Below are 12,551 nucleotides of genomic sequence, written 5' to 3'. Positions count from 1 at the left end.
ATCGAGTGGGTTTCTACCGCTATTTTGTATAATTTTTTATTTTACAGTCATTGTCAAGATTTTAAAGATTTCAAGAGACATCGCGACCATTTTTCTTGTTCTCATGTAACGCTTGACACTTTTTTTTTTTTTTTAACAGAATAAATATTTACAACACCAAAAATTTATCGAGGTAGGTAGAAGAGTTGTCTAGGGTAACATTTATTTGTTATATATTTGTTTTTCCACCACTTTTTTCATACCTCTGCATTGTAAAACAAACTCATAAATACATTTTTTTTGCAGACTATTATCCTCATCTTCAAGTTGTTTCACAACTATTCCTCTGGCCTTTGTCAGGTGGTAAACTGTGCCAGGATAGGAATGCCAAATCGAAAACTGTATACTCCATAATTACTGCCTTCTATAGTTGTCTCTTCACATTTTGGCCAACTAACCCTCTGGTAGGTGTGTACCGTGGCTGTTGCATTTTCAGTCCGACCCGACACAGTATAAAAGTCTCACAAAGGAACAAAGGAAAGCAATTCGACTGCTTTTTCCTAAGTTGAAATAAGACATTTATTCATGGTACTTTCCAAATGCATTGCATTTTTTTCTCTCTGCTTTTCTCTTCCTCTGCTGTGATCTCACCTCATGCACCGGCCTAAGCATTTGCATATGTCTCATGCCGCTGTTGCTACAAACATCTCAGTGGCTCTGTTACATGTGCAAGATGACGTTAAATTAATTAAAAAAAAAAAAAAAAAAAAAAAAGAAAAAAAAAAAGAAAAGAACTAATTTACCTCAAATCCATTTTCATCACTTCCTCTCAGGTTTGTCTTAGCATTCTCCTGCGAACTAACCCTGCTATTTCAACTGTTCTACATTAAATAACCCCAAAACTTCCAGCCATTATATCAACATGACCATAACTATACAAAGTGCCTTCAGTAAGTTTCCAGACTTTTGGGGCACTTTTATTGATAATACACGCATGAAACTTTAACCCCCTTCGAAGTAATCTCCTCCGGTTGCAATGCACTTGTATAGTTTCAACAACTTTTGTAAGGCTCCATGGAAGTCCTCTTGTGTAAGCATGTCAAGACCCTCATCAAAGCCTCTCTCCTCAATTGTCTCATAACAGCTTGAAGGTTTTCCTTAAGCTTAGGGAATAACCAAAAGTCACAGGGAGCAAGGTCTGGACTATAGGGAGGGTGAGGAATGGTCTTGATGCACATCTGTGTAAAATAGTCTGTGACAAGGATGGAGTTGTGGACTGGTGCATTGTCCTGGTGGAAATACCACTAACCAGATTTGAAGAGTGCTGGTCTCTTCCAACAGAATCTCTTCCTGAACTCCTTTAAAACCTCAACATAGAATTCCTTGTTGACTGTCTGTCTAATGGAAATCCAGTGCATGTAGATCATGCCCGTGCTGTCAAAAAATATTTGATAGATTTGCTCTGTCTGGCCGCCTTAGGTCTGGGAAAGCCAACATGCTTCCACTGGGAACTTTCTTGGTCTCTGCGTCTCAACAGTAGATCCAGCTTTCATCGCAGGTCACCAGAGCATCAAGAACTATGGGATCTGAATTGAGCAGCTCAACCATCTCCCTGCTGTCATGATGTCTTTCTTTCTGATCTTTCCCAAATTGCCAGAGCAGCCCTGTCAGCATTCCATAGTAGGGGCACTTCATGAGAAAGCAAAGCATGGTACAGAATCGTACTCCAACACGATACTATCGGACTGATCACGAAGGTTGTATATGTAAACGGTATGAACGACATCTACTTATGCTGTGTCCGGTATGTAGAAAATTGAGAGTATACATGTTCCACCGTCATTGTTTAGCATAATTAAACTGGGTTTCTGTTCAGGAGAGCTGGACAAAATATACAAGATCATTGGTTATCGGTATACTAATCTGCCCATGCTCTCAAAAATTTTTTTTTATACATTGCTTTCCAACTTATTTACAACTGAAAAATAAAAATGATTTGAATACTGGAAGTTAGAGTCCGACCTTATACCTTGATATTTTGCAACCTTTTGTATAGTTGCCATAAAACATTCACCATAGGTGTGTACTAGCTTCCTCCAAAGGAGGAAATGTTAAGGGAATGTTAAATTCACAGGCACTCCCCAGTATATCCTTGTCAGAGAAGATAGCATTGTTTTTGCAGGGAGGTCAAGATCATCCTACATACAGTACCTGGTATTTCCAAATGGTTGCCCATCCTACATACAGTACCTGGTATTTCCAAATGGTTGCCCATCCTACATACAGTACCTGGTATTTCCAAATGGTTGCCCATCTGGTACAGACATGACTCAACATGATTATGCTATATGTCAGCCCCTTTTAAGAAACTTGTTTCTTATCGTTGAGCACTTTCAGTTGTAATAAAGTCGATCAACTTGGCTCATATGCATAGATCAGTATATAATAGTTAGATCACTCTGACGTTAAAAGCATTTAATAAGAATAAATGTTTAAATTCAACTGTATCTCTCGCGATTGGCGGTAGCCTAGTGGTTCGGGCCCTTGCTAATGAAGCCAGACATGACTTCTGTTGCCGGGGTTCGAGTCTCTGCACTGATGATTCCCAAAAGGATGAAACACTAGTGTCTAGGTATTTAATAATTATTATAATAAATAATTATATATAATATAATACGGAGCTCTACAAACAAATTTATCTTTAGTTGAGCTTTGACAACTAAATATTTTCGTTTACTAACGAAATAAAAAATTTACTAGCCAAACCCACGATTTTTAGAAAATGACATTCTGTCACGAGTACATACATCATAAAGATTTTGTTATATTCTTTTTAATGGGTGTAATTCTAAATATACACTGAATTTTATGTTGATACTTGAACGAAGAAACATTCGAATTTCCTCAGATGTTTTTTTAAACAACCGTTGTTTAAAAAAAAAGTATAAAGTGTTTTGTTGAACTTTTTATTGTTTGAATCATTTGACTTTGCTCGTTTTATTTAAAAAAAGAAAAAAAAAAAAAAAGTTGAAAAGATATTTTTCACTTGGTAGTGAGCTTTGCAAGAGTGTCGGTGAAAGAAATACAATCACCAAAAGACCGCTCCAGAAGAGATCTCACTACTGATGCAATTCTCTATCTGTATAAAAGCCAAGTACGTCCAAGGATGGAGTACTGCTGCCACATCTGGGCAGGAGCTGCTAAAAACAGCCTATCCTGCCTTGACAGAGTACAAAATAGACTTCATGGTTTAGTGGGGGATGCCCTTTTCTCTTCCCTGCAGCCTCTCTCCCACAGAAGAGACGTTGCGAGCCTATCCTTGTTTTATCGTTATTTCCATGGCAAGTGCTCGTCTGAGCTCCAATCTCTGGTCCCCCCTTGCCAATCTTTCATGAGAAACACCCGTCTGGCTGAAGCTACTGTCAATAATTTTTCCCACTCTTTATCTGTGCCTAAATCCAAACGTAGATTCCATGAGCAGAGCTTCTTTCTCAGAAGTGCACGCCTGTGGAACTCTCTTCCGTTTGCCTGTTTCCCACCTGACTACAACTTGGATGTCTTCAAGTCCAACATAAACAAATTCCTGACAAACTGCCCCCTTAAGTAAGACACTTTATCAAAACCCCCAATACTAATGGTCACTACAATACTATCTCATTGATTATTGTACACGCAATAACCCATATCCCTGAGTGACCTCCGAACCTTGATAAGTGGTGACCCCCCGCCATGTAAAAAAAAAAAAAAAAAAAAAATTTCTAGTCGCTACTTTGAAAAATCACTCGCAAATGCAACTGCTTCACTCGCACTGTAGAGCCCTGTAATATAATATGTGCGCGTGCACACACACACACACACACAAGTTCATGAATTTAATGAGGTTATCAAGAGTGCTCAATAAAAGAGCAAGATATATTTTTATTGACGTAGACAAATTTATAAGGTTGCAACACTGGACATGCTAATATTTCAGACAGATAGTTAAAACCATAAGTCCTCGTCAGGCGACTTAAAAAAAAGTTTGTCTTTCACAAAAGAAAAGAAAAACTGGTGAATATATATTTCAGCTGGATGCCCGGAGTTGCTCGGTCGTACAATAGGCTTAAACATTTTTATTTATGCAGATTGCATACATATTATTATAGAATCAATCCTCTGTTGAATATTATATATTACGAGGAATAATTTGCCTGGTGGACAAAAAACGATAATGTAGTTAATCAAATTTCATCTGTGTTTGTTTATAATATCACGTCAGGTGATATTTGGGTTTGATGATGAATGCCCTGGAAAAGTCACTTCTGATTAATGTTTAATTTTAAAATATGCAAACAAAGAAATGATTTGTGGCAATTTTAAATGGTACCTCTTATCGTAACTTTAATTCATTAATAAGAAAAAATTGAAATAAAATGGTGAGGTACACCCGGGCTTCAATGCTCTACGACTTCTATATTTCCAGATGTCAACAAATCTGTTTTTTTTTTTTTTTTGTTTTGTTTTTTTTTTTAAAAGAAGAAATTATTTGTTGAGATTTTTATTAGCTTCTTTGCCAGTGCAACCTAAAATATTGCTATGTAAAAATTTTTTATCTATAAAGGAAAAAAAAAGACTATTTTTAGGATTGGATTTTTTTTCGATTTGATACTTATCAGGCAAATTTCTGTATAAAACATATCTAAGAACACTGCCAGACATAAATTACCTGTGTGCCAAATTTTCAAAAGATAGACCCAACCGTTTCGGAACCTATGAGGAAGGAACTCACACAGACTTATATTAGAAACACGGTTATTGTTTTCGAAGATGCGGCGAGCTGGTAAAAGTCGGGCAAATTAAATATAAAGGCGACCCCCGTTGTTAAGTCGTAGATATTATCATTTAGACGTGATATAAAAAGTTTTAAGAATGAGCGACCCCCCCCCCCCCGAGAAGGCCTCAGAAAACAGCCTTTTGCAGACATACACAAAAGTGAAATTACATACATACACACATTTTCGCTTATATATATATATAACTCCACAGAACTGTTTACATTAAAGTAAACCATGTTATAGTTAGCTGGGAAACAGCTCCACGGTATTGTGTTTCATGGACGGGTAGTTCTAGGGAAAAGGAACTTTACTGACAAAGCAGTGACAAGGCCATTCAGTTCGTTCGCTTTTTTCTCTCGCGCATTTATCTCCCCTTAGCATGTACTCTTATTTAAAAAAAAAAAAAAAAAAAGGTAAATAAATAACGCGTAAAAGTCGGGCAAATTAAATAGACAGGCGACCCCGTTTGTAACTCATAGTTATTATCATTTATACGTGATATAAAAAGTTTTAAGGAATGAGCCGACCGAAAAGTCCAGCGAAAAAAGCATTTTACAGACATACACAAAAAGCAAACACACATACATACATACATACACACACACACACACACATACATACATTTTCGCTTTTATATATAGACTAGCGCGGGTGGGGTGGGGGTTGTGTACCCGGTGTTGCCTGGGTGTTTGTAGGTGTGTGTGGGGGGGGGGCGGGAGTAATAACCCTGCTTAAATATTATAAAAAAGACGATGTTAAAAAAAATCGGAAAAACCAAAACGGAAAAAAAATGGCATAAATAAACCTGTCGGATCGAACCTGCAATCTTAAGATACCACGCTGTGTGTATGGGGGGGGGGGTAAACTAAAGAATAAGCAAAGTAATAAAAAAACGTTGCCCAGATGTTTAAAGGTGTAAAAGAAAAAAAAAAAAAAAAAAAAGTTTTGGTCGGGAGGCAGGATTGAATCCGGAAGCCTTGACGCAGAGGTGGAAAAAAAAAAAAAAAAAAAATTTTGGTAGGTAAGTATGAGGATCGAACCCGAACCCGAGAGGCAAAGTTGGAAATTAAAGTATGAAAAAAAAATGTGCGATGTTAACCACTGGGCCACCGCAAAATACTAACGGAAACACGTTTGAATTTATTTAATTACTTAGAATTGGCAGGTGCCGTTTTAATGACTTAAATGAGGTCAACTTTGACTGCGGGGTAGTATTTTATTTACTGCGGGGAACGCTTTTTTATTTTTATTTTCCCCAAGATGTTGAGAGAGGGGGGAACCAGCTCCCCATAAAAATTGAATAGCAATAGTCTGATATAAGGAAAATATTTCCACATTGATCAAATTTATATAATTTATTTTGTGAAAATTAAGGTTACAATCAAAATAATTTAATGTAAAATCAAAATAAAGAAAAGTAAAATTCCAATTACAAAACAAATTTAGGCACAAGGCCCTTAAGATCTGGAAGGGGGAGTGTTGTAGGGTCTTTGTTACTAAAGTGAAAATGGAGTCTTTGGCGACTTTACTCTTGACTGGCAATATTTACCACAATAACTCATTCACTCAGTGGACTCTAAACTAACTAATGAAAACCCCCAGCATTTTTGCAAGAAAGAATATATTTACAGTGTGTGTGTGTGCGTGCGTTGTTAACTCGTAGATATGATTTATATGTGATATAAAAAGTATTAAGTTGTGAGCCGACCGACCGCTTCTTTGAAAAAAGCCTTTCTTGGACATACACAAAAAGCGAACATACATACACACATTTTCGCTTATATATAAGTTACTTTATTTACATTTTTATTTTTTGAAATGTTATAGAATTAATTGCAGCTTTTTTTTTTTTTTTTTTTTAACTTTCTGGAAAATCAGAAAAATTGAAAGTGATTTTAAAGCCTTTAAACTTAAATTTCTGGCAAGAATGAAAGTCTAGTATTATTTACAAATACTATTACTGCAATCAGCTGCTGCTTGAATAAACACATTGTTTTAAACTTATGACCAAATCACCGTACAACTAACAGAATGTTCGCTATGTCACCATTACAACCAACAGCCTCTGTCCATTTGCCAACTGTGTTAAAGGATTTAATTTTGGCGGTAATGTTTGTTTGGTCACATGTCTGGCCTGCATGTCGGGGGCGAAGGGAATGTTTAGTTCCAGGTTTTGTGCACTCTTAGCCAGTTCATTGCATTTTGCTTATGTTAAAACCGATAAGTTTATCAAGACCAAAAAGCCTCTTGAGGATAAGGGTTAACCAAGTTCGTTGGATGGAGAGAAACATTGTGATGATTGTTTACAGTGGTTTATGCTGGGCATAATTTAATTTAAAGACAGTTCAACAAGGTGTTGTAAACATTCGACCTGAAAACAACCATGTGGTAGTAGTCAGCTGTGAAGTAGCCCCATGGTATTGTGTTCTACAGACGGATAGCTCTTGGAAAGAAATTTTCTTCATGGAAGTTTTGTTTTAGAAAGTTACGACCGTTGTAAATAATTCTAACAATTTTTACTATGAATTTCTTATAGAAAGGATGGGGGAGGGATCCGATTAGAGCTCAATCACCTATGAGAATAACGCAACATAAATTCCATGAACAAAGTTCCTTTCTTAGAACTGCATGCCCATGAAACTGTTCCATTTTCCTACTTTCCAACTGATTACAATATGGTTGTCTTCAAGTTCAACGTAAACAAGTTCTTGATGAGTCGTCCCCTTAAGCAATCCAATTTACCAAATTTCCAATTTAACGATTACGACAATTTCCCCATTGACCACTGCACACTTATTAACCCTTATCTTCGAATGGCCTTTGGGCCTTGATAAGTGGTGACCCCTTTGGATTAAAAAAAAAGAAAAAAAGAGCTATTCCATATACTTTTCATGTCAAATTAACATCTTTGTGGTTGAGATTTTTCTCTCTTGACACCCATCTCCCCATTTTTATGAATTTAAAAAAAAAAAAAAAAAAAAAAAAAAAAAAAAAAAAAATTTGCCGGCTTTGGTACTGGTACATTTTGTGAACCCGACAAATCTCAGCATTCACTCAGCTTTGGCCAGAACATGTGAACAGTCGGATTATGCCGAGCATTGCCGATAAAATCATAGCAACGCTACGTAAAAGAAAACAAATTGAATAAATGTAGAAATAAAAAAAAAAAAAAAATAAATAAATAAAAGACCTACCGTAATTTAATGTTTTATTATTTTTTTTAAATACTAACTTTAAAGAAAAGGCTAGAAAAAGCAAAAATTAATTAGGGAGTGGGGAGGTAAAATAATATTAAGAAAATGTTAAAATAAAGTTCAAAATCGTTGTAATTCAGCATGCCATGTTATGATGGTTAACCAGAACTGTTGCTTGGCATAATTCGGCTGTTGACATGTTCTGGCCAAAGCTGAAATACGTTTGGTTCACAATATGCATCAGTACCATGTTTTTTTGTTTTTTTTTTACAGGAAGGAGGAGAGGGATAAGACGAGCTCCATCGAGCACCTATGAAAAATGTAATATGATGGAGCTACTTCCCAGCTGACTACAACATAATTGCTTTCAAATCTAATGTTAAGGGGATAGCGCAACAAGAATTTGTTGAGCCATTTACCCCTTAAGTCAGAGGTTCTCAACCGTTTACTCCTAGAGGTAAAAAAATTATATAGCCGGGGGGGGGGGGGTGTAAATAATTGAAGCACTTGATAATTTAAAAATTATTATTTCTTTTCAGATTGTGTCATGTTCAAGAAATTTAATACAAATTAAATTCATAATTTTCTATTTAGAAAACGTATCGGGTTTTATTTTTGTGAAACGAATGTATAAAACTATTTTTTTTATACAAAACCTAAAATTATAAAACAATTAAAAATTTCTTTTTGACCTTGTTTTTCTGTCACTTTATGATGGCGATGAATCGTTTTATTTGTATGAGAGTAGGGGGTAAACGGAGAAATATATAAAGCCAGGGCGGTCCATGATGGAGGAAAGGTTGAGAATGGCTGACGTAAATAAACAAATTCCAATCATGGTGTATAAATGTGCTTTAGATCATCCAATTGACCTTTGACCTTTCTCTCGAGTAACTCTAGAGCCTTGAGTAGTGACTGTATAAAAAGTGAGGTTCACGGTTCAATTCTTACAACAGGCGATAACTAAAAAAAATAAAATAAACTTTTACTCAGCCATGACTGATGGATTAAGAACAATCTACCCCTGTAGATTAACTAAAGCATTTTAATTCAAAATTTTGTATATGTTCCAAAGTTTGGAAAGATGTAGCCGAAGAAGGTCAAAGGTTACCAACAACCAAATTAAGAATAGTTGTTGAAATAATTCAAATAGTAAAAAAATTTTTTGCAGTCATTTTTACTATTCATAAAAATGGACGTAAAACTATTTGTGTAAGTGAACATTTTCCAAATTGTCAGACTTTCAAAATATGATATGGTAGCCTGAAATTTTTTTGTTTATTTTTTAATTACACAAATTGTCAAACTTTCTACCGAAAGAAATTAGTCTCTGAAAGTTGGTCATTAAACATTTAATACATCAAGGATGTAGATATTTGTGACCTTAAAAAAGTATGAAAACAAATTTAAGAGTTTTTTTTTTTTATTTCATGTAATACAAAAAATATCATTTTCCAAGAAAAATGTTGTTTTTTCTATGAAACATAGGAGATAAGAGATAGGTCAGAGTTTGAAATTGAAAGTAAAAAAAAAAAAAAAAAAAAAAAAAACATTTTAGGCAATAATAAACTTGAATTAACAATTTGGCCGTTGGGTCAAAATCAAAGTGTAGTATCTGTTCTTCAGATGCTACACTTCAATTTCTTGTTCTGTTAGTGGAGGAGAAATCCTTCATGACTAAGACAATTTTTATTTTTTGTTCCTTTTCTCCACATTAAAAAACGACCCTGGTGTCTAACTGTACCATGGGGAGGCATTGTAAATAGGAACAATAACTAGCTGTATCTATGGAATTGCCCGGAAATCCTTTCACTTTTGGTTTGATTTATAAAAATCAAGGGAAATAACTTGGCTATTTTTGGTGCTTGTTAAGGTAACATCAACAAATCGAATTTTTAAGATGTGATTCAAACAAAAATATCATGTACTTACTTGTCATGTCGAAAATATTAATTACAACACTTGAGTAGAACTGCTTTTGTGTTTTTAGTAAAAAAGAGGCTATCGCTGTTGACAACAAATATTGCAGCCATGACACAAGTAATCTAAAATATTCTTTTCGGAGTTATCTCCCCTGTGTGCCTTTGTCTAATTTATTTATTATTTATTTTTTAAATAATAACTTTAAAGAAAAGGTTAGAAAAACAAAATAATTAGGGAGTGGGGGAGGGGGTCAAATAATTTTAAGAAAATGTTAAAATAAGGTTCTAATGAAATTTTACCCAATTTTTCATTAAAATTTCTTTTAACTATAAATAACTTTCTACTCAACGAATTTTCGTAATTTTTGGATATATTACTATTTTCGACATCAATTAAGTAGGTAATCTTTTTTGCTTAAAACGAGCCCCCCCCCCCCAAAAAAAAAAAAACTGATATATTAATTCTATCTTAAACGTTTTTTTTGGGGTTTTTTTTTTTTTCATCTGAGCATGTTAAATTAAAAATTTATAGAAATTAAAAAGTACTAAAAACTAGAGAGGGGGGGGAGTAATGAAGCCCTCTTATTAAATCCTGGATAATGGGAAGAGCAAAATATTTTAGGTGTATACATAATGAACTTTATTCGTTATTCGTTTCTTAACCAGCAGGTGCTTTTTAACATGTAAAAAAAAAAAAAAAAAAAAAAAAAAAACTCAATGAATCTATGAAGATGTAGTTTAAAATTTTTTTTTTAAGAAAAAAAAACAAAACTAATACAGTTCTGCATCCCAGTAATCAAGATATGTTTAAATTATCCCCCCCTCCCCGCCGCAAGAATTAATCATTCAGATTTTATTTTTCCGTGACTGCACTTGACGTGAATGTAAAGTTAGTTTACAACTTTGTATGGACATTATTATATTCAGGCTTTTTTTCGTCAACCAACCAGATTTCTAATTGAATACCCTCTCCCCACCAATAATAATAATAAAAAAAACAACAACTTTTCTATAATTTAATTTCATATCAAATTAACACATTTGTGTTCCAGATTTTCCTCTCTAGTCCCCACCTCCCCATTTATATCAATTAAAAAAAATTGTTTTCAGCTTTTATAAATCAGGAACTGAAAAGGGTATAGCGGGAGTCTTGAGAAAAAAACAACAAAAAAAAAAACAAATACCTAACAGGACTGAAAAGAGCGTTCCCACAAGAATTGGCTGAAGAAAAACCGATTCTGATTTTAAATTCCTGTAAAAGTACAACACCCTACTATTGATTGATAAAAGCTACAATGTTCTGAAAATGTATTGTAACAATTGGTCACGGTTAGCATGCACCTGCTGTAAGGAAACCATGGCATACAAACCTCGAAACATTTGAGTACAAGGTGAAAGCGATTATGCAAATTTAGGCACTGCTGAGAGAGAGAGAGAGAGAGAGAGAGAGAGAGAGAAAACTTTTTAAGGGGGAGGGGGTATTGAGAGGCTTTGGATTTGGACGCTGTTATTCACTCGTATTATTATTGTGAAAAAAAAAAAAAAAGACTGCTTATGCAAATGTTAGTGAGGAGAACAAAAGTCGGTTGGAGGGAGTGTTCTTTCAACTTAAATTTACATGACTAAAATAGGGATTAACTAAATATCTTTCAGTCACATGAATTAGAAATATATCTTTCACTTATTTAAATGCCTGATATCCTAGTTTTCCTTATAAATGGAAAATTTTAATTGAGATTTTACTAAATGCGAGTAGAGTGATTTAAAGTCTTCAAGCGATTATATTATATATATATATATATATATATATATATATATATAGTCTTATTTATAATATTCCGAATTTTACTGGGTTTATATAATTGAAAATTCAGTAATCGTTCATAAACCAATAATTTTTAAGCCAAAAAGAGATGACTTAAATTGTAAGCTACAAAATCATCATATTTTATAATTGAGCATTCATATATTGTGTATTTCATTGTTAGTTACACTTGTTTCAAGACCATTCGGACGAATTCAAACAAATTTTCACAAAAACAGCCTTTTGTCAGGCTTAAGTCTGACGAAAGGTTGATTTTGTGAAAATTTTCAATCGACATAATGTTTAAATTTGTCCGAATGGTCTTGGAACAATTGTAACTATTAATGAAATACACTATTTGTTGCTATCAATCCATTCTTTGATGTCTTGGCTTTTGTTAAAACAAATATATATATATATATATATATATATATATATATATATATATATATATACACACACACACGCATACATACATACACCCACACTAGCGGAGAGGGGGGGGGGCGTTGCCCGGATGTTTGGAGGTGTGAGGGGGGAGTAAATCAAAACAAAATGGAAAATAAAGAATACGTTAACGTAATAATCCTGTTTAAATATAACTTTTTAAATCAGAAAAACAAAAAGAAAAAAAAAAACAGCGATCGTGATGCAAAATAAAGAATAAGCTAACGAAAAAGAAATAACCCTGTTTAAATAAAAAAAAAAATAAAAAAAAAAATAACCGTTTAAATAAAAAAAAAAAAAGTGGGGAAAAACAGCACACGTGATAGAAAAATAGAGAAAAAAAAATGCACGCAAAAACGGCATAAATAACAGTTTTAATATTAAAACTTAA

General features: G+C 34.0%; 1 protein-coding gene across 8 annotated transcripts in view; it reads right to left on the bottom strand.

The window, feature by feature from the left end:
- The window catches only part of LOC145265608 (ubiquitin-like modifier-activating enzyme 1), a 194,905-nt gene that overhangs the window by 93,668 nt on the left and 88,686 nt on the right, over positions 1-12,551 (bottom strand). The window contains exon 1 of one of the 8 annotated variants that reach the window (XM_080121627.1): positions 9,920-10,048. The exons of the other annotated variants lie outside the window; for them this stretch is intronic. The gene's annotated coding sequence lies outside the window, so the exon portion shown is untranslated. Of the gene's footprint in view, positions 1-9,919; positions 10,049-12,551 lie in introns of those variants that run through there. 8 annotated transcript variants of the gene reach the window in all.

The sequence above is a fragment of the Euprymna scolopes genome, chromosome 40, assembly GCF_053919585.1.
Source record: "Euprymna scolopes isolate OS-2025 chromosome 40, ASM5391958v1, whole genome shotgun sequence".
NCBI lineage: Eukaryota > Metazoa > Mollusca > Cephalopoda > Sepiida > Sepiolidae > Euprymna > Euprymna scolopes.
The sequence above is the reverse complement of the archived record's forward strand: the minus strand, read 5'-3'. Positions and strand labels throughout refer to the sequence as shown.